General features: G+C 45.4%; 1 non-coding gene across 1 annotated transcript; it reads left to right on the forward strand.

The window, feature by feature from the left end:
• The first annotated feature begins 269 nt into the window (after nt 1-269).
• Nucleotides 270-433, forward strand: LOC138474892 (U1 spliceosomal RNA). Its single transcript, XR_011269115.1, has one exon. It is a non-coding gene; the product is annotated as a U1 spliceosomal RNA (small nuclear RNA).
• Nucleotides 434-22,401: the final 21,968 nt, after the last annotated feature.

The following is a 22,401-nucleotide window of genomic DNA, read 5'->3' on the forward strand; positions in this document are numbered from 1 at the left end:
GAAATCCTGGGGCAGGGCTTTAAGTGGGCCGGGGCTGACCCCCACAGGTTCAGATGTCTCGTTCTGAGGTGGGGCCCTGCCGGGCTCATTATTCTCCCCTGGCAGCCCAGGACAAGGCTTCTTTTCCCCTAAAAACTGAAGCTCTCGCACACGTGCGAGAGCTTCAGGCTTCAGTAAAAAATGCCTTTCATCCATAATGGTGGCACCACACCTGCGAGGCATCCCTTCAAGCAAGAGATGCCTGTGCGCCGGTGCCACAATTATGGAGAATACTTACCTGGCAGGGGAGACACCATGATCACTAAGGTGGTTCTCCCAGGGTGAGGCTCATCCATTGCACACCGGATGTGTTGACCCTTGCGATGTCCCCAAATGTGGGATACTCGACTGCATAATTTCTGGTGGTGGGGAACTGTGTTCGCACTTTCCCCTAAAAAAAAGAAAAGAAAAAAAAAATAACAATTATGGAGAGAAAGGTGAGGCCGCAGAAAGCAGAGGCCTTTTTTTCAAAATGCTTCAGGATTTTGAAAAAAAGGCCTCTGCTTCCAGTGGCCTCACCTTTTCAGCCTCAATGGCGATACTGCCCCCCCCCCCCTAGCTGTCGAGGGGCAGTGCTACCATTACTCCGAAAAGGCGGGGCGCTGTCCCCTGACAGGCAAGCCTTTAGAAAATAAATGCAAAGATCAGCATGCTCTCCCTCGTGGGGGAGAGAGTGCTGATCTCTACAAAAGGCTGCCTGGCAGGGGGGCCTCTAGCCCATTGACCCTGCTCATCAAGAGGGCGTGGCCTAACGACCCGTCAAGCAACCCCCGCAATTAGGCCATGCCCCATTGATGAGCCCTGGCTCATTTTTCAGTGCCACTTAAAGCACTGTCCAGGGTCATATGTAGATTTACAAACAGGCTGCTGCTCCCTTAGGAAAAGCTGGTATCACTAGAACATAGCAACGTACACAATATGCAAATTAGACTAACTTATGAAACAAATGAAGAGGCACGGATTCCAAGGAACAGGGGGGCAAACACAGAATAACTCGAACACTCATACATTGCTTTTTTTAATCCGTTGCTCAGCACTTTCCACTTCTCCTTCCCCCCTGCACTTTTCCCCTTCCCCCTCTCCTGCACTTGCACATTATCAGCGTCACTGGGCCTAGTAAGATCGTTGCTTTGGTCTCCCTTGTTTCCCTCCCTTGCCTCGTTGTGCTCTGAAAAGTTTGTGTCTGAGCGCGATACAAATAAAATATCCTATCATATAACAAGTCCAGAGTCTGGGAAAGGTGTCCCTAATTACTGTCCGGTAGTCTCCTTATGTCCCAACATGCCATCCATACACATTTGTTTACGACCACCACGCCTCCGTGCTAAAGGGAAGCTGAAAACATGTCACTCTTGCCCATCAGAGCACGCAAGGCCAGAGAGCAGGAGAAAAGAGGCGGGGTGGAAAGATTTCAAAGCTGATGCCTCCGGCGCTTGTTCTTCTTCTTGCTGATAGATTTTTATCCATCAGCGGTGAATTTTGGATACCGAGGCTTGAGCCTCACTACTCCATCTTCTCGGGTTGAGTGTGTAGACGTGGGTTTGTATTCTTCTTCGTCTGTGTGGTCTTGTCACAGTAGGGCTGGTTTCACAGGGTCTTCACAGTGATGGACCGCGGGTAGCGGTCGAAGGGGTTTGCAGTGGTGGCAGTGAGTCTTCTGATCAGAGGGTTCGGGTTCTGATCCAGTTCTTGGCAGAAGTTCTTACTCAGCTTCGCTAGATGTTCATCCAACATCTCGATGTCCAGGTCTCTGTGAAGGTCTGCTATCCTTGTGAAGATTGGAGCTCCAGACGATATCTGCAGGGCCTTGTTCTGAACTATCTGAAGACTCTTCCGGTGTCGCTCATGGCAGGTCATCCATGCTGGGGAGGCATAAGTCAGGGTTGGTCTGATGATCGCCTTGTAGACGTTGATCTTTGTCCGGAGGGGCATGGACTTGCTCTTCAGGAGTGGGTACAGCGCTGTCATCTTTCCTGTTGCCTTCTGCTGAGTATTCTCGATGTGGCTTTCCCAGTTGAGTTTGCTGTCCAGGGTCACACCGAGGTAGCGGCTGCTGCTCTCCCATTTGATGGTCTCCCCGTTGAGGCTGATGTGTGGGTGCTCCTTGATCTTCTTTCTGGTGAACAGCGTTGCAGTTGTCTTGCTGGTGTTGAGTTCTATCCGCCAGTTGCTGTACCACTTTGCAATGGTATCCAATGAAGCTGCAGGTTCTTCGCCACTTCCTTTTCCCTGAATGACTGGGAGATGACTGCAACATCGTCTGCATACAGCGCCAGGTTCGTCTTGTGGAGATCTGTCGGGATGTCGTTGGTGAAGAGGTTGAACAGGAAGGGTCCGAGGTTCGATCCCTGTGGCACGCCTGCTCGGATGGGATGTGAAGAGGACATCTCAGACCGCACGGCGACATGGAAGGTGCGGCCTCCCAGGTAGCTTGCAATCGTCTTCACCAGGTAGTTCGGAAATCCCAGGCCAATCATCTTGTGCAGCAGTCCCTTGTGCCAGACTCGGTCGAATGCTTTGGCGACATCCAGGAATACGATTCCTGTGGACTTCTTGATGTTGAATCCGTGGCTGATGGTGTCCACCACTCTCAGTAGCTGATGAGTCGCTGCATGCTCCTTTCAAATCCAAACTGTTCCTTTGCTAGTAGATTTCTTTCGGAGGTGAAGTCGCTGAGTCGAGCGAGGAGGACCTTCTCCAGGAGCTTCGATAATCCAGAAAGCAGGCTGATGGGGCGGTAGTTTGCTGGATCCCTCAGTGGTTTGCCGGCCTTTGGAAAAACAATGACCCTTGCTTCTTTCCAGGAACTCGGGAAGTGCTGGAGCCTCATGCATGCATTGAACATCTCTGTGAGATGTTCCATTGATGCTGGTGGGAGGTTCTTGATTTCCAGGTTGGTTATTCCGTCGCTCCCCGGTGCCTTGCCGTACGCCAGCTTTTCTGCAAGTCCTGCTACCTCAGAGCTTGTGCACTCCTTGATGTCTTCTGCTCCCAGCCCGGTTCCGTGATCTGCAAGGTACTTCTCAACTGCTTCCTCCACTCCGTCTGAGAGCCTACGTACCTTGTTCGGGGTGAACGAAGCCTCCAGTGTCTCGGCAAGGACCTCTGCCTGATGCCTCCGATCTGATTGAGTAGTTATAAGCATTGGGGCGGGGCTCGTATTCGGGGGCGTGGCTTAGGTATATCTGTACTTAGCCCACGTCCCCAAACGAGAGCCCCCCCCCTCGCCAATGGGGGTGCTGGTGAAAGCTGGGGCGTACTGGCATTATTACCTTTTGTGTGCACAGCTCCTCAGAGCTGGGTGCACTAAACGTGTGACACCAGTGTGCCCCAGCTCTCATATGCAACAGGCAGCGCTTTTATTAAAGGCGCTGCATGGTTAAAAACCACAGGCTTCTTGAATGAAAGGGCTGCCTGCTGCGTGATGACTGTAATCTGAAACAGGAAGAGGGCTGGAGGGCTTAGTCTCTCCTTTTGTTTTTGAGTAAAGATTCATCACGCCTCCTTTAAAAGGCTCCCTGCTGCATGGTGACTTGACTCCAAACAAACGGAGAGACTGCGTCCTTCAGCCCTCTGCCAGTTTCGGAGTTCAGAGTCATCTGGCAGCTGTGCAGGCAAAGCCATGGTTACACTGGCTGTGCTGACGCCTGCAGGCGGTCCGTGTAACTGTGCAGCGCTTTGGCTACTTGGCTGCCTGAGGTGTCGACATGGTTGGGGCTAGTCTGGGTGGGTCCCGGCAGGGGCCTGGCTCGAGGCTTGGTCCCGGCTCGCCCCAGCCCACTTAAAGCTGTGGTGATTAGAAAGTTCAGAAAGAGAGGCGCAGGCAGTGCATTTCAAGATTTCGTCTAAACATGGAGTAGAGACTTTCATCTTGGAATGGAGAGGCGGATGACTTCAGAAGTGCGGTATCTTGCACAGAGAATCCATGACTACCAAGGTATTATTTATGATATCCCGGCACTGCAAGAAGCAGTGAACTGGAGGATCATAAGCTCCAGGATGGTTGACATGTCTTGATAATGGCTTGCCTAGCCAACTGCACTACAACTGCAGCAAACAAGGAAGGAACCCACCTTGTGTATGGCCACGTTTTTCTTGGGCCCTCACTACCTTTCCTACCCTAGGTTTCCAGCATCACTAGCACCCACTCTGCAAACATCTTGCGCGTTTTACACCACACCCACTCCCCAGATAATGACCCATGAGTCCTAGGGTACAAATCGCAGACTCCTCCCCTCCGCCGCTGCTATCAACACCCACACCACACCCATCACAGTTCTCCCAATCCTGAGGCTTCCCTTATGGATAACTTGCCCAGCATTCTTTCTCCCACTGAACGCAGAGAATCCCCACCCCCACTTTCACTGAGCCACACAGGCCACACAGGCCACACAGGCAACAGGTGCTTCTTACCTGCATGTGATGAACACACGGTTTCCGCATCTCCCTCTCGCTCGTTCCCACTCACAGCCCCCTGGCCCCACCCCCACCGGAGTCCAACATTACAAGCAGAAGGGTGCTGCTTTACAAGACCACTTCCCTTAGCTCACCCTAGAAGATGGCTTTAGGGGTGATACACAGGGTCCTGAAGATGATGTGGACCACAGTTTGGAAGCCACTGGGGATGTGTTAAGGTCTGTGTGTGTTCCGAACCTGCGCTTTAAGATTAATAAAGAGGTTGCTGACCTTATTTTAGATGGCCTAGAGCTTAGCTGCAATGTATTAAAGGTCTAGATAGAGGGATTTATCATAGTCCTGCCTAGATATGATGACGGCGCCAATCAGGGAAAACTGGCAGTCAATGGGTGATTCTTAGGCCAGGTGCTAATTGCCTCTTTTCCTTTGCAGATGGGGAGCAGGTGCAAGTGGATCTAGGTCACCTGGCCTAAGCCACGCCCACCTGGTGACTTCCTGCCTGCCGCTCTTTTTCACCACTTAGCAAGCCCCACCCACCCTTTTCCTATCTCCTCCCCTTACTTTCTTCTATGCACTTACCTATCAGAATTGTCCCTGGACCTAATATGATAGCAACCTCATCTGTTTCCTCCAACCTCCCATTACTGTTTTTTTTCCTCCCCACTCCCCTCCAGCACTATCTGAAATGTCGTCATGCCTAGTATGATAGTCGCTTGTTTTGTTCCTCCCCTACCTATCTGCACCCCTCTCCCTCACCTTTTGTTTTCTCCGGCTCTACCAGAAATGTCGTCAGGCCTAGTACGGTAGTCGCCGGTCTGTTTCCATTTCCTTCCCACTCTCCCCCTCCCTTCCTTATCTATGTCATAGCTCTTGCACTACCTGAAATGTCGTCAGGCCGAGTACGATAGTTAATTACGCATCCTTACTATTCATGGCCTGTAAGAATGTCATTGTATTTTCCCTTGTGCCTTGAAGCGCTTTGAAACACATTGTGTATATGCGCTATATAAATAAACTATCATATCATATTAGTCGATTTGCCTCAGAAGGTAATTTCTCTACTTTAATAGTGCACCAGGATTCTAAACAAATCTGATAATCGAGGTAGTAGGGCCTATCTTGGCAGGCATGTGAAAGGCTGGGAATAGGGGTTTGTGTTTCCAACAAGTACGGTACTCTGAACACCTGTGTTGAGAGAGAGTTTGCAGCAGTGCCTTCTGAATGACTTTGGTGGAGCTTCCGGGAGAGGCAGGGTTCACCCTCATTCTCTTTCCCGGTTCTGGTCAGTTCTCACCACTGGGCCGGTGTTGCGTTCCTACATTTAGATTTCATCCTGGAAGCTCTTAGAGGAATCTGCTAGTGGGCTCTTGTGAGTGCTGAGGAGAGGGGAGGATTGAATCCAGGCAAGGACTAGGCCTGATTGGCTGAACCAAACCTTCAATCCCTCAAGGAGGATCTCCTGGTTGCATGAACCGAGAGGAGTGTGGGCACATGTTTCCCAGTCTCAGGGCTAGAAATAGAAAAGCTGGTCGCCATGGCTAGCAACAAATACAGAAGGAATGTGCTTTACTGCTTCCTGAACTCTTTACTTATTCTGATGGACTTTGCAAGGCCAAATCAAAGAACGGGTCCACCAGCGTAGGGTGCCTTATTGCCACCAAAAGTAGGAAATGTGGGAAAGTAGGTAGTGTGGGTGCCCTCTGGCAAGTTGGTTTGGGTTGTTGATGACAGTGGCAACATTGTTATTCCCCATTAATGGCTCATATGTTAGTACCCTATTTGGCAAATGGGATGCTTGCTTTTGGGAGGCCAAGGGGGTGGGGGGATAGCTACCTAGAAAGCTACTGGGACAGCGATGTTAAAGGTATAAGTTTGGTGCTGTAGTGTTTTGAGCATGGAGAAGGAGGGCTAGTTATGGAGGGTAGGTAGCCTTTATGCTTGAAAATCAGATAGAATGCAGCTAGGAGGTGTGTGGATCTCACTGTGTGCTGTGCCTTTCTCTTTGTTTCCCGTGATGAAAATCCTCAATTAAAGTATTTAGCAGGTGTCAGTGGCATGTCAAAATTATCACTGCCAGACTGCCGTGGTGTCTTTGCAGCATCAGTAAAGAAAAACATGTTTAATCTGTTTAAAAACATTTTTTTAAAGTAACACTTCGAATAAAGAAAAAGGGTTGCACAAATTAAAAGAAAGAAAGGATGCACGTGGGAATTCCCAAAGTATAAAGAAAACAAGCATTGCCAATGCCAACAGTTTGCCTTTTGTTTAGGCATGGCAAAGGCATTTGCCGGGCCCTTCCATAAAGGTGACTGACCATTCATGGTAGAAACTGCAAAATGCTGCGAGAAACTGGGAATATAATAGCAGTGCCTGGCACATACCTAATACTTGGTGCTCTAGCACCTTGAAGCGTCTCGTCTGCCAGATGGAATTACTAATAAAGATCTCAATAACCGGACAGACTTAAGGAATATGACAAAGTGCTACTTTATTCTCAAGTTAAATAAAGCAGGGTCAACTGCCAAACATCAGACGGATCCTTGCACTCTCACACATAAACATGATTACACAGAGGTTTTATGCCACAGTATGCATCATCTATCACATCATCCTATGTGGCAAACCATAAAACATATGAGCGGGAGGGATTGGATATGGGGAACATATCCACTTATAGAATATATACGGGTTAGTACTTCATTGGCTGTCTCTTATCTGTAAAACAACCCTCAAACGACCTCTACATATGTATAATACTGATTAAAGCAAACAAAATGGCAGCGGATTGGTCTATGCAGCATTGTATAGCAGGTTGCCCCATGGACCTCCTCATTAGTTGGCATTCTCACCCAACCTTGGACCTTCGACTCCGCTAGAAGCACGTAAGGAAACCAAAACCTAGGTGCTTGGATCACGTCAGATTACTCCCCACTTTCCCAATTACTCCATCATCTCTCATCAGAACGGCCATGAGCCAAATTATCACATCTGCAGTTGACCTTGTAGCCCGTTCTCTGTTCAAGGACATTCAAGGGAGTGAAAGCACTTCACTATCATCATTCGAGGCTTAATGAATAGCCCTTGTTTTCGACTTCTGAATCACATGTGAAGAGACCATGAATTTGTCCATTTCAGCCTCGTATTTACTGTTATTTGATTTAATTATAGTGGGTCTCATTGCTCCTCTTGGCCTCTAGACACTTGCTCACTCTACCTTGTACAGACTTTATACACTTTTAATTGTCCAATACTTGGAGCTTGCAAAAGTTTTCTTCTCTTTTAATCTGAGAGAAATATGTCTCGTCCATGGCTTATCCGTCTGCCTCCCTTCGTGCTCCTCAGCCATTCTTTGAAAATTGAAACCTTGATCCCCAGCCAACATTGACTCCTCTTTACTTTGCACACAAAGCTATTCGTCCGGTGTCTCCTTATTAAACAACCCTTTTCGGCTTCTGAGGTAGTTGAATTGAATATTTGCACAAGTTGCCATCAATTTTCCAATAATGGCTGTCATTGCAATGTTATATATTCCTCCATAGCGAGCTTCTATATATCTCTTCTACCATGCGTTACTGCATAGTTACACTTATTGGTTAGCAAGTTACTTTATCTTCTTTTACATTCATGATTACTTTATCGGTTTGTACATGTTTCTCTTATTCCTTCAGTTATATTGTCACTCATCAGTATTTTCATATAATTTCAGCATGTCTTTATACATCTTTTCCATGCCATCACTCTGCCCTCGTCGGATTTCAGTCAGCGTTCCATGATGTCAATGGTGCGTGCTGACATCTTTCCATACTGCAACGTTCCACACTCTCAGTGCAAGGGTACTGTGAGAAACCAGAAGGTGTCTCACTCACTAGTCCTCGGGAATTGTTATCCGGGGGGCCAGGACACATCCATCAATATTGGATCCAGTTCCTGGGGGTGGACCAGTGCAGGGGGATCACCTGGATGAGGGGTCTTCGGGGAGTGGAAGTGGGACACCAAAGGGTGACATGCAGTATCCCCTTCCTTATGACACCTTTTCCCCATCCTACCCAGTAGGATACTTAAAAACTCCCCCCCCCCCCTTTCCAATATGAACACTTTCTCAAACCATGAGCAACAACGGACTACTACTAGAGCCATTTACCTGACATGTCCCAACACAAGGGTCAGGCAGAGTCAGGCTACTGCCGACAACTACACACCCCTGACTGCCCTTTCCCTTCCTCCCTGGGATAAACGGCAGAGCACAACAACACACTCTGAGCAAGGCTGAATGCACAAGGAAGCAGCTATTCCAGGATGGCAGTTCAAACGGAGGATAAAGGTGGCGAGACCTGAAAGGACGTCAAGGAGGGAGTTGCCCTGCCTTTTTTTCAACCCAGACCCGCAAAGACTCAGATGAAAGAAACATAAGACTGTGAATCGAAGCTGGCAAATTGTGTGATGGATGTCAGCGGTACATGAAACCCTCCCGCACTGATAGCCAGGGTGGGAAGATACAGTTGCCATCGTGGTACCGTCCTTGACTCCAGCGGCAAAAGAAACACCAATAAGTTCAGCACAGCCGGTGAGTCGGAAGAACCTGATAGTGTGCCAGACTATGTTAGGCTCAAGGTTGTAGTGGCAAAATTAAGAAGATTAAGATACAGATTTCTTTTGTGAACGAACTTGGTACCAGATATAGAGTGGTCTGGCGCCACATAGGCGCTCATTCAAATGTCTTTGACTGGTACCCCTCTCCTGAACAAGGAAAGTATTAAAGTGAAAGATAGTGAAACTACAATTACCAAGAGGCCATAGAGAAAGCCGTAGTGAGGTGTCAAGGTGGTCAAAGAAGGGTCAAGCCAAACCCCTTGTACAATCGAAAAGTCATTGATACGTTGTGACAATTGTGAACATGTGGATAGTGTGAACCCGGGGAACCTGACTGTTAGTTTATGGCAATGCCTGTTCCACAATTCCCTCAGAGTGACCCAGCGAGACGTGATCGCCCTCAGAAGTCTTTGTTTAAAGTTGGCAAGTGCTGTGAAAGGTCTCAGCCCGGATGAGGGAGACCTTATAAAAAGCTGGTTGTTTAAAAAGCGATTGAGGCTCTTGAATATTATAAATAAGGAAATTGTGATTGAAAGGCGATAGTGAACCCAACTGAGGGATGTCAAGAGAGAAGTTGTGAAGAAGCTAAGTGATATGATATGATATGTTATTTATAACATTCTTAATACCCATAGGTTTCTAAGCAGGGACCCGAACCTGTATCGCTCCATAACATCTTGCTTCCAAGTCGAGCATGTTGCCCCTGAGCTATCCTCCCGAGACAGTGAACAACATTGTGACAACAAATATGAACCCGGGCTAATGAGTGAGAGAAGGATTGGAGCCTGGCTGAGGGGGATCCAAGGGTGGAGGATAACCACCCGATGTGAAGATTATCAGAAGAAACTGTTTGTTTCGCTATTTTGGAATATTAGGCCCTCTGACAAATAGCAGAAGGAACTGTTTGTTTTGTTGTTTTGGCATATCAGACCCCTCTGAAGCAAGAGAGCTTGCATGAGAAGAGACTTGAGCACAGAAGGCCCTGATATAGAGAAAAGGAACTGTAAACTCATGACAGAGAAGCCCAGGATTGTGCTGTGCTCACAAGTCCCGCCTTGTCCCGTGCTAAAAACGTGGGGAAGGAAGACGTCGGCCATAACATCTTGACTTATCTTTTTGTGAACACTTCTTTCTTTTCTCATGAACATTATCCCACACTCTTTTGTAACATAGCAGTAAGGATTGGCAATAGTTTTATTTTTGTATAGGCCCTTTTTATTTGACTATTCTCCACTAGGAGTGTATTATTATTATTATTTAATGGTCTTAGCTTGCTCCCATCTTAGATTTAGGTTTAGATTAGGTGTTTATCTCACCCATTTTACAGTTTAATAAATTCCCTTGAACTGTGATCGCTTGTGTCAGTCTTGTTTGATCCCATGCCTTCCTTTCATATGGTGTCAGGGTGGGATTTGATTCAATTGATAAAAATTGAAGTCCATGCTGGTAATTGTTGTACCACCAGAAGGGGAAAGTAGAATTGTTGAACTCCTTGATTCTGATTGTGTATCCACACTAAAAGAGGTGTTGTTCTCCCAACTTCGAGTCCCGACTGGCCAACTGGATCTGTTCTTTAAGACCCAAGCATTATTAGACACCCTTCCTCTCTCACATTATAGTATACAACAGGCTTTGACACCGCGAATCACCAGATAATGGCACAATGCAACGGGCAGGTGGAAAAAGCATCTAAACAGGTGGTAAAATGGTTTGAATAATTTCTCAAAGACAGATCTCAGGGGGTTATACTGGATGGCTTCACCTCACAAATGGTGGAGCTTGAATGTGGGTCTCCGCAGGGTTCCTCCTTATCCCCCTCATCTTTAATCTGTCCCTTTGCCCAGTTTTTAAAATATTCAAGAAGTATGGCTTGCTATTTCACTCATATGCAGATGATACGCAGCTATATATTGAAGTCCAGAATAGTGAGGATGCCTTTGAGAGAATCAACCAGTGTATGGAAGAACTTAACGAGTGGATGACTAACAATCATTTACAGCTAAATGCAGCCACGACGGAAATTATATTGTTCGGCCCAAAGAACAAAATGCTGCTGGAGAGACACAGCCCCCCTCCACTGATTTTAGGTGATCAATTGCAGTATGCCAAAAAAGTTAAACACCTAGGCTGCTGGTGGCAGGAGAACCTGGGCAGTGAGACTCAGGTGGAAGCAAAGGTCAAAACAGTCAATTTTGCATTGCGATCACTACGAAATATACTCCCTTATATTCCGATGGAAGATAGGGTAGTTGTGGTGGGGGCAATGACTAACCCCCACCTGGATTACTGCAATAACTTGCTAGAAGGAATCCCAAACAAACAAATGAATAGACTCCAAAGTGCGCATAATGCAGCAGTCAGAGTAATCGGGAATCTCAGGAAACGGGATCATGTATCATCAATGCAGACATCCCTCCACTGGTTGATGGTGGAGGATAGAATCAAATTTAAGATGGCATGCTTAGTTTTTAAATGCCTGAAAGGGCTTGCACCCGCATACCTGGCTGATAAAATTATGTTATACCATCCAAGAAGGAATGTACGTTCGAGGCAGGGAGGCTGTTGCAAAGGGAGGCCCCAGCAGAAGAAAGTGATCTACCACCAACTCGTTGCTTGGAGAAGCGATTGACCCTGAGGGAGTTGGAGGCGGATGAGCGAAGAGCTCAAGAAAGAAGATATTTAGGAAGAGAGAGTTGAAGGTATTGGGGCCTCAAGCCCCAGAAGCCCCTGTGGACAATGCAGAGGGTTTTGAACTTAATCCTCGCAGCCCCTGGGAGCCAGTGCAGGGATTTCAGTCCTGAAGAGATACAATCCCTGGGCTTGAGGCCAAGGACAAGTCTTGCAGTCCTGTTCTGGATGAGTTGCAGAGGGCAGAGAGTAGAGGCAGGCAGATTTAAAAAGAGGCTGTTGCAATAGTCCAGAGTAGAGAGAATCAGAGTTCTGGAAACAGTGAGCTTCTGGGGGAAGGAGATGAAATGAAGAATATCTCTTAGGAGGTGCAGCTGGTAGTGTGACTTTTTGGAGATGTCAGAGATGTGAGGAGAGAAGGAGAGAGTGGAGTCAAAGATGACCCAAGGTTTTTAACCTCGCAGGTGGGAGCAGGAGGAGGGCCAAGAGAGGCCAGACCACTCTATCCTCCTTTCTTGTCTCTCCCAACTTAGTTTTAATGACTCTGTCCTTGATTGGTTCCATTCTTGTCTTTCTGGCCGCACCCTTCTCAGTTTCCTGGGCTGGTCCTTTGCCCTTTTCTTTTTTCCCTTTACACCTCTCCCCTGGGTAAGATTATATCTTCCTTTGGTTTCTCCTCTCATCTTCACGGCAAAGAATCGTAGATCTTTTCATAGTTTTCTTCTTTTTCCTCAAACATTGAGGTTCTCTTTTTTCCTGCTTCTACCATTCCTCCTCCTCTTCCTCCCTTCTATATCCGTTTTCCCCCTCCTTCTGTTCCCATTTCTTCCACCTCTCATAATCTTGGGGTCACTTTTTACTCATTGCTTTCTTACTCTTCTCATATTTCCTCTATCTCCCGCTCCTGCCCTTTCCATCTATTCAATATCCAGAAGGCTTGTCAGTTTCTAACTTTTCATTCATCTAAAATTCTCATCTCTTTAGTTTTCTCTTGGCTATTCTACTGTTCTAGTCTTCTCCTTGGCCTCTGCGCTTACCAGCTTGACCCTCTCCATTCTATCTATCACTCTTCTATTCGTGTTCTCTGTACTCTATCTCCCTATGACTATCACCTCTGCTTTGAGCTCACTTCGGTGGCTGGCATTCGATGCATGTCTTCTTATCAATTTTCTCTGCCTTGTCTTTAAATGTTTCCACAGTCTTGCCCCTCCCTATCTCTCCTCCCTGATTTCTCTTTACACACCTTCTCATTCTCTTCACTCGCAACCTCTCTTGCTCTTGGTTGCAGCTCGTCCCCCTTATGCCTCCTCTCACTTTCGCTCCTTCGCTCTGCTTGTACTCAAATACTGAAATGCCCTCCCTCTCCCGTTGTGGTTCCTCTTATCTTTTTCTCTCTTTAAATCTCCTCTCAAAGCTGATCTTCTCTCAATTTGATTGGTTCGATTAACATTTTCCTACATTTGTACTGTTATTGATGCTTTCTGTGAAGTGCTTAGGCATTAAGTGCTTTACAAATGCAATAAAATACAAAAAATAAATACATACCTTTTTGTGGAAAATATGCATGGCTAAATAAAACGCTGACTGTTTATACCAACCACAGTTCACTGTGGAATATGAGTCAGTGGATAACATCAAGAGGACCAAGCAAGACATAGAAGACAGTTTAATAGCAGTTGATCAAGAAGAAACCTCACACACTCCACAAACTGGCACTCCCACTGTAGAACCAGCGTCAGACATGTGCATAAATCTAAAATGGGCAACAACAGATCGTTCGGCACTCGAAGTTGAGGTTTCTCACACAGGGGTAGAGACTGACCCACAACAGCCACGCAAAGAGACACCGGCAGGGAAATCCTTACAGCCGATCCCCCCAGCTCCAACACCTCATCAAAAGAAGTTAGGGAGAAGTCCCCTGGCAATTGAGAGGCTGCAAGACTCAAACAAAAACATGAAAATGCAAACATGACGCTGATTGAGAAAATAGAATGAAAGGATCCTTGTCTGTGTCGAAAACAGGCAAAACTACTCACATGCTGAGTACTACAACACATGACACGAAAAGTGTAAACATAAACACACAAGGCCAAGGACACCTCCAAAATATTGATATCCACCACATAAAAGCAGACCTACTCAGAGGGGTCGGGCCCCATTTGGGGATTGGTGAAAAATAAAGTTAGTGGACATCTCAGACTTAGGAGGACTGGGATGACTATGAAGGCGATAGGTCTGAAGTAGACATTTCAGATGCTGCGAGTCAGGCTACAGCCACTCCGCCGCCGAGGGACAACACTTGGGGTAGAAAAGAGAGGTCCATGAAGACGTTTTTGGGAAGCTGGTAAAAATTGTTTCCTTTATGTAGAGCCATGAACACCCTACAGAGAGGGCTTCACTGCCCACACAAGAGGAGACTCCTTGAAAAAAGGCAAGGATTCAAGAGCATGCAGGACCTCAGAGGATTTTGACTCACACCGAAACCCTCAAGAGTACATGGATCCTGATGATTACACTATGCCTTCACGAGAAGATGAAGAACCACCAGTATCGACATCCCCTATGGAAGACATTTTCCTGTACTCAAACTTTGTCACGAGGGCGGCACTAAAATTTGGTATTCTGGCACAAGAATCTACTAAAGAAGTAGAGTTCATGGAGGCTGTATTAGAGGGGAAGAAACAGGTTTCTCACTGCATGCAATTATTAGATGCTATAAAGAAAGAGATTAACCCCTCTATTAAAACCAGCTTCCAATAGGCCAGTGAAGACCATGGTTGAGAAAAAATATATACCCTCGCCTGCTGATCCCCTATGCTTATCCGATTCATTAGTAGTAACTACAACACGAAAGAGTGCAACACTTCCAATGGCAATCACAGAATATCTACTAGATAAAGAAAGCAGGCACATATATCACATATATACTCTGGGGAAAAGAAGGGCCACGTCTACAGCATACAGCACTAGAATCGCTAACGCTTACGCTAAGGCGATAATGGCCAGGTACAACAGATCGCAATGGGATGAAATGGAGAGCCTAGCCACACATGCCTGAGGAAATACAGGGAACATTCAAAAGGACTTTAGCACATGGACAACATTTTGTAAATGTTATTGATCAAAAGCAGTCTGAAACTGCTGGCAGACAAATAGCAGGATCAGTGGTTATCAAAAGGCATGCATGGCTGAGGAATAGAGGTTTAAAGCCAAAAACAAAGGCTCTCCTGGAAAAACCTAGATAAAGCCCTGTAAAAGGCCTAAAAAAGCATCATCGCACACTCAAAACACTAGGTCAGATCAGTTCAAAACAGAGGATTTCCATAAAATAGGTGGCCCTTTCGGATAACGCCTTGTACACAGCCAGGTACACCCCCGACAGGTTCAAATTGGTTCACAGGGTCAGCCACAACAGCCCAAGTACACAGCACCCTCACAAAATATACGAAGGAAGACAAGGGGTAGATGTTAGGAAAGTTTTCTCTTGGAGCAACTTGTCCTCCATATTCTATGGACCCCCAAACGTTTTGATTTTTTTTTACACCATGTCCTGATTTTTTACAGTGAACTGAATCCTTCAGTTAGCCTTTTGCTCATTTATAATGGGGAAACTGACTAGTCCTTCAGACTGTCAGTACTGGCAAACTGTTTCCCTTTTTCTTTTTACATGTTATGTGTTTTGGATACGCTTTTCATGTTGCACAACGCATCTTACAATGCAGTGCAATGGGAATACTTTTGGTGCTTTGGAAGCGTTACGTAGATGATGTGCTTATTATTTGGAGGGGCACCTCTGACGATTTCACTGCTTTCAAGGATCATCTGAATACTAAAAATGTTGGTATCAACCTGTCTGGAGAGAGTGATAATACATCCATTAACTTTTTAGATCTCACGATTTACATCTCACATGGCAGGATGGAAACCAAAATCTTTAGAAAGCCCACTGAGGTCAACAGTACGCTACATGCAGAACGCTGGCACCGTAAATCTACTATCATGAACATTCCTGCTGGCCAAATTTTCACAAGGGAGTCTATCCAGAGCTCTTTCTGCTGAGCGAAGGTTTCTGCCATTTAAGTTCTGGAGCACACCTTTTGCTGTTTTCACCCCCTTACCTTTCCTTTTGCAAAGCACGCTGGTTATGACCTCACGCATACAGAAGATTGTTGGTAGGGACCTCCAGATTGGTTTAGTAAGGTAGGCTTAGCCTACACAAATCACTGTGGCCCACTTGGCTTTAAAAGAAGGCAGAGTCCCTCTTTTGACAGATCAGCTGAAGACAACAATAAGTAAGAAAAAAGAACTCATCTTTGGACCCTGGCTGAAGGTGCAGTCTGCCTTAGAGCGACCGCCAGTGACGCTAGGCCAGGACCTCCAAAGAAGGGCGCATGATCCCTCCCCTAAACATCTCCCAGGTGAGAGAGGGAGATACAGAACTCAGAGGACCCTCCAGCCACTCCAGAACCAGTACGCATGCAGCACACAGCGTGCCCTGCTGGGCTCTGCAGCAAGCTTCCTGGATAGGAAGTGCCAGAATGTCTCTGACCCTACAGCCAAGGAAAAGGCAGCTTCCTGCAACACACTCCACAGCTGTGGGCCATTCGCCTTAAAGGATGGCACAAGCCCATTGAAGAAGCAGTCGACAAGCATCTATCGACGTCAGCCTTAAAGGATATTTTTGAGCCAGTCAAGTTCCTCAATCTGGAACCGATGGCAACGCTGACTGTTGTCATGCCACTGTTGCTTAAAGACCTCCAAGATGCCGATCAGCACTGAGACAATGAATCCTGACCCAGAGCAGCCGTGTAGCACAGCCTGCAGCCTTTCATCCAGCTTTGCTCGCCGAACCGTCTTGCCGCCTGATACCCGCAGCTGACTCGAGTTTCAAACTCTGTCACAGAAACCTGCAAAGCACCCTGAAGCCAACTCAATGCTGTCGAGCACCAAGAACACCTACAGCACAAGGTACATTGTGGTTCTGTCCCTCTGATCCTTCACAGAAGGCCCCTAGAGGCATGTTAAGACCCATTTATCCCTTTATGCTGAAGCCAAGAACCCTTCAACTGTTGTGGTTAGTAATCATACCAACTACCCTCCAGTCAGCATCCAGAGTGCATCCCTTTTCCTTCTTTGAAACTGTCTGTCCTCTGCATTCATTTACAGGGAGGGTTGCTAGAACTGTCTGTTGTGATATAAAGCAGATATTTTTGATACAACCTTGACTGGACAGTCCCTTTTATCGTTGGTTAATAATTGTATTTTCGCTAGGCTGCAACTAACCAATGACCCATGACCTTTCAGAGATAAGCCTGCTGTTCCGTCCACATAACCAAAATTGGACAAGGAGGTTTATAATTTGCTTGTTATTCTAATGTGTCTGGATCTCTTCTTGTGTATTAGCGCTGTGGGGCTGTTTGATGGTTTAGAAACGATATTCATCTCGGGACCACTGGTACCCCGTAAGTAGCTTTGTCAGAGCTGCATTGATAGCCACCTCTCTTTCAGAAAAGCCTTCAAAACTTGCCTATTCCTTACTACATCCTGAAATCCTCTTCCCCAACTCATTTCCATCACCATAGTTTCACTCACAAGCACGACCCTCACTCTCAGCGAAACACCAATAAGTCACGTTTACAGCAGATTCCGACTGTTTTCGTAGCACCCCATACACACATCAATCACGGACAACCTCTTATACTCAAGCCATGGGTGGATGCCGGCTGTTGTTGCACTGGGCCTACCTGCTCAACCCCAGACCACTCTCGCTCTGACTGGTGCGCTCAGGCTACCAGTATACAACAACTAACAGTCTGATGGTAGCGTGTATCTTCCCAATTAAAGATTTCAGGACAGCCGTTCAGGACATGAAATATGCACTGGGGTACCATCCTTGCACCTGCCATGGGGGCACTTCTAGGGGACCAATACTGGTTGCCCTTTGCATGCCAAATATCTAAGGGGATTGCCAAAAAGCACTCAGGATTATTTGGGGTTGGAAAATTGGTGCACACGGATGGATTTTTGGGGGTAGGTAATGCGACGCACTTAGATGGATTTTGAGGGTAGTATGTGAGACGCACTAAGATGGATTTTGGGGGCAGGAAATGTGATGCACTCAATTAATTCTAGGGGGATAGGAATGTGGTAGCACTCTCTCACTAGCCTGTGCATTTACGTGGATGTTGTATGATGATATCTCAGCACTCTGAACATCATAGTGAGAACTAGCCCAACACGCCATTAGTGGAGAAAAGGATGATAACTACAGGACATTTGGAAATAAGTGTTTTCTTGCAGTTAAAATACCACCGACAGAATGTGAGGCAGTATCCCCATGTATTTCCGAGCAGGGGTACTCAAACCTTGCGACTGTTGATTCCAGAAAGTGACTTATTGTTAACTTGTTTCCAATCTCAGAGAAAACCATCCTGCTGTTTCCTTGCTATCTGTTTCACTCGAGGATAAGGTATACTGTTATATATTAGAGTTGAACCCCTTCTCTTTTGTTACTTACAAATAAAGCCCCTTTTACCTGCTACCTTGTTGTACGCATCTCATTGACCCCCACTCAGCTTTGTGACAGAACGCACCAAACAAAAATCCAAACTTGGACCTGTTAGTAGCCAACACAGTATAGGCGTCAGCTACTTGCTGAAAGTCATACCAACTTTCACATAGGAAAGATCTGCTAATCAATTCGCCTGTGCAGTAACTTCCCCTAAATGCATCAATGCTTATAACACTGGTGGAATCATACTGCACAGTCTTGTTACCCATAGAATTACCCATAGAATATAGCAATAATAAAACACGTGAAAGCACTCCTACAATATGAGATCCGCATAGTCCCCAACATTATGCCTGAATTCACAGTCTTAGGATTTCATGAAATCTCAAGAATGCATGAGCTTGACATTTAATTTGATTAGTAGGCCTATTGCAATTAAGACCAGTAATTAGGCAGTCAGTATTTCAAGCATTAAATTGTGAAGTTACTTTAAATACTTTCAGCTGACACAAAGCATGCCCCAATCCAAGTTGAACAATACAGCAACATACTAAAAGACATTAGAGTAGAAAAATAAGAGAAAAGGCTAAGCTTGTTAAAAACGAGTGTAATACTAAATTAGTATACCAAAAATGTTGCTGCATTTTACATGTACACCAACTCATTTAAAGAAGGTAACCAAGTATGCCTAATGTCCACCCTGGGTGATTGTAAATAATACAATACAGACATTATACCTTAACATATTCAACTCATAATTGCATTCAAATAGATAGAACAAATCTTAAGGGATAGGCTAACCAGTAAAATGAATGAACAGAAGGACAAAAAAGATTTAGAGCAAACAGTATAAAGGACAGTTGGACTTGATAGTACCTTAAACATCTGAATTCAAGTATGAATTATATTATATAGTAATATAAATGTAGAATTCGGATTGGTCAATGATGGCATGGCCTACATTGTAGATTTTCAAAAACACGCAAGATAAACGTTCATAAAAGCAATAATAAATATGTTTGACAACATTGAAAACATACAAAAAAAACAATTTTACATGATATCATAGTTCTATGTGCAATATTAATAGCTATGAACCACATACTTTAGGGAATCGCAATACACAAGCAATGTTACAGCAACACTCGTTGGACTAAATGTGAACAAGGAACCCTTTAGAGTAATTGTCAAGGGAAAGACAGCAATCATTTCAAAACCAATACAAAAAAATTAAAAAGTAGAGATTACTAAGTAAACAAATTTAAAGTTTACAAAAGTTGAAAATTACTTGATCACGGTGTAAACACTCATTATAGTTCATGCACAAAAGTGAACAAGCATTGTTGGAACCTTAACTGACCATGAGAAATATAAACTGTATAAAAGTGAACACATAAACTGGCGTGTCTCTAAACAGCATCCACCAGCTATAGAAATGACAATTCCTATACATCTATTGAACACAAATCAATACAACAACATAACTAAGAAAATGTATTCACATGGTGTGCACATTCACCAAATAACTAACAAACAGGAAACAAATCACTCCGGACTAACATGATACATTGGGTTCCTCAACATAAGGTTCTTCAATTGGTTTTCCTCCTACTTGTCTAACCGCACCTTTTCTGTTTCCTTCAACAGGCTCGTCTTCTTGTTCCTATCCACTCTTTCACGGTGTCCCACAAGGGTCTGTCCTTGGCCCTGTTCTCGTCTCTCTTTACACTTCTTCTCTCCCTGCTCTAATTGCGAGTTTCGGGTTTCAGACGCACCTCTACGCTGATGATACCCAGATTGTTCTCTCATTTCCTATTTTTCAGACTCCATTCATAATCAGCTATCCTCTTATCTGTCTGCTATCTCTGTCTGGATGTCTTCCCGCTTTCTAGGCCTCAACTCAAAGAAAACTGAAATATTGTTCTTTCCCACTTCCTCTAAGATTATTCCCCCACTATCTGTTTACTTTTCTCCACTGAACCTTCCCTTGTCCTCGGAAGCATGGAACCTGGGAGTCATCTTTGACCCCGCCTTCTCCCTTTAACCTCAATTCTCGTCTGTTTGTTGCTCTTTCTATTTTCATCTGTTTAATATGAGCAAAATGTGCCACGTTCTCTTCTACCAAAACTCTTCTCCTGTCTTTGGTTCTCTCTCACCTTTATTATTGCTCTGCACTCTATGTTGGCCTACCTAACTATAGGGCCTCATCACGTGTTGGGAGGTAGCCCTTAAATGCGGTGGTAATGGTGTTACCGTCCCATTGAAGGGTCCGCCCAATCTCGAGGCTAGTGTGTTTACCCCAAGCTCAGATCTGGGGGTAAACACACCGTAACAAATCCAATTTTTGGCATAATTACCACTGGTGTTATCACCATGCAGTAATTGTGGCCAAAAACTGGAGTATGGGGAGTTATGGTTAGCACCCAACCCGCTATCTGGTCGTAATACCGCGGACGGGTGGGCGCAAATGCAAATAAAGTTGGGTGGCATCCCACTCGTGATAAGGCCATATGTCATTTTTCCCCTTCGCTATATCCTGCATTCAGCAGTCAGGATTCTGTTCGGTCTTCATCCCTCTGCACATATTTCATCTTATCTTACCTGTTTTAAATGGCTTCCAGCCCACCGTTGTAGCAAATAAAATTTTCTTTGTCTTGTCTTCAAATGTATCTAGGCTCTTGCCCCTATTTACCTCTGTTCTTTGATTTCTCTGTCTCACCTGAAAGGAAGGCATGGTATCAACAGTAGACACAATAGATGCAAGTTTTGAAAACCTTTATTTTGTAGTTTACCGGGGTTGGTGAAACTCCTAACTGGCCCTAACTCTAAAATTGGAGTACTCTCGACCATTACATGAAAAACAAATGAGTCCAAGTCAGTCTAGTCAAAATAAAAAGGCCTTCACTTAGAAAACCTAACCTTGCCCTCCTTCTCAAATGACAAATGTGTAACGGGAATACAGAAAAGGAAAAATAGTGTCTTAAAAGAAATGTCAGAATAGCTTAGGTAACAACTCCATTCCCCATGTTCAGAAGCACGGGGTCTCGAGAGTTTCTTTAAAAGGATAGGTAGAGGGCACAATTCTATCAGTCTTGCACACTCTGGCTTTCTGGTACAATTTAACAGTTCATGCTTGGGCTTCAAGCTTTTGACAGTCTAATCAATTCTTTAGGCGTCATCTGCCTTATCACAAATATACAGTTCTGCTCTTGGCTTTCACTTTGCAACTATTCAACACAGGCTTCCCTGTGCCGGACTCAAGCTTGCCTCTCTTTTAATATTCAACTCGTCACTTCATCACAGTTCAGCACAGGATTCACTCCGCCGGGCTCAAGCCTGTCTTTCTCTTTGTGGGAGTTTCCTCCCCCACGTTCTGTCCTTCACACTTAACTTTCACTCTACCAAGGTTCATTACAGGCTTCCCTCTTCCGGGCTTGAGCCTGTCTTTCTCTTTGTGGGGGTCCCCTTCCCCATGTTCTATCCTTATCTATTTTATAGTCAAAGACTTTCGACGCTGCAAGGATTTCACATAGACCTCTGCATGACCACTTCGACCTCCTTTTAAAGAATTTGACAATCAACAACCTTCACAACACCAATGCTCCTTGGTACTTGTAGTTTTACTTTTGATCTCTTGGGATCTTTCAAAGTTCACACGCAATACCAATGCCTCTTGGTACTTGTAGTTTTACTTTTGCCCTCTTGGCATCTTTCAAAGTTCATGTCCTCCTTACTTTTGCACTCTTGGCCATTTTCAAAGTTCATATAGATTGCTTTTCATTCAATCAACTCTCGTTCGGGATTGTGGTTACTTTCTTGCCTTCGTTTCCTGCTTTCCATAACTCAGAACATTTCACAGAGACTTTTGAATGTGTGATTCCGCTTCGCAGGACCACTCTGTTACTTTGTATACTTTTCTCAGCATTCAATCATCTTTCTCTTCATTATGCATTTTATCGGCACATGCGCAACCTTTAACTCTTGTTACATGCCTCTTTTGCTCTTAACACAAACTGGGCTTTTGTTTGCCTTCGATAACTCATTGGTCGCATTAATTGGGTTTCTATCTTCAAAGCTTTTCCCGTAGCAGTCAAGGCTGCTACCAACACCTACTCTGCTCCTCCCCAACTCCATCGTTCACCCAGGAGGGTAGCGGGCCGCCTGGAAGCACTTTGAAGGTTTTTCTTTTCTGTGTACTCGTTTTCGGTCGTGGAACG

This window comes from Ambystoma mexicanum, chromosome 8, assembly GCF_040938575.1.
Source record: "Ambystoma mexicanum isolate Mex_15411 chromosome 8, UKY_AmexF1_1, whole genome shotgun sequence".
Classification (NCBI taxonomy): domain Eukaryota; kingdom Metazoa; phylum Chordata; class Amphibia; order Caudata; family Ambystomatidae; genus Ambystoma; species Ambystoma mexicanum.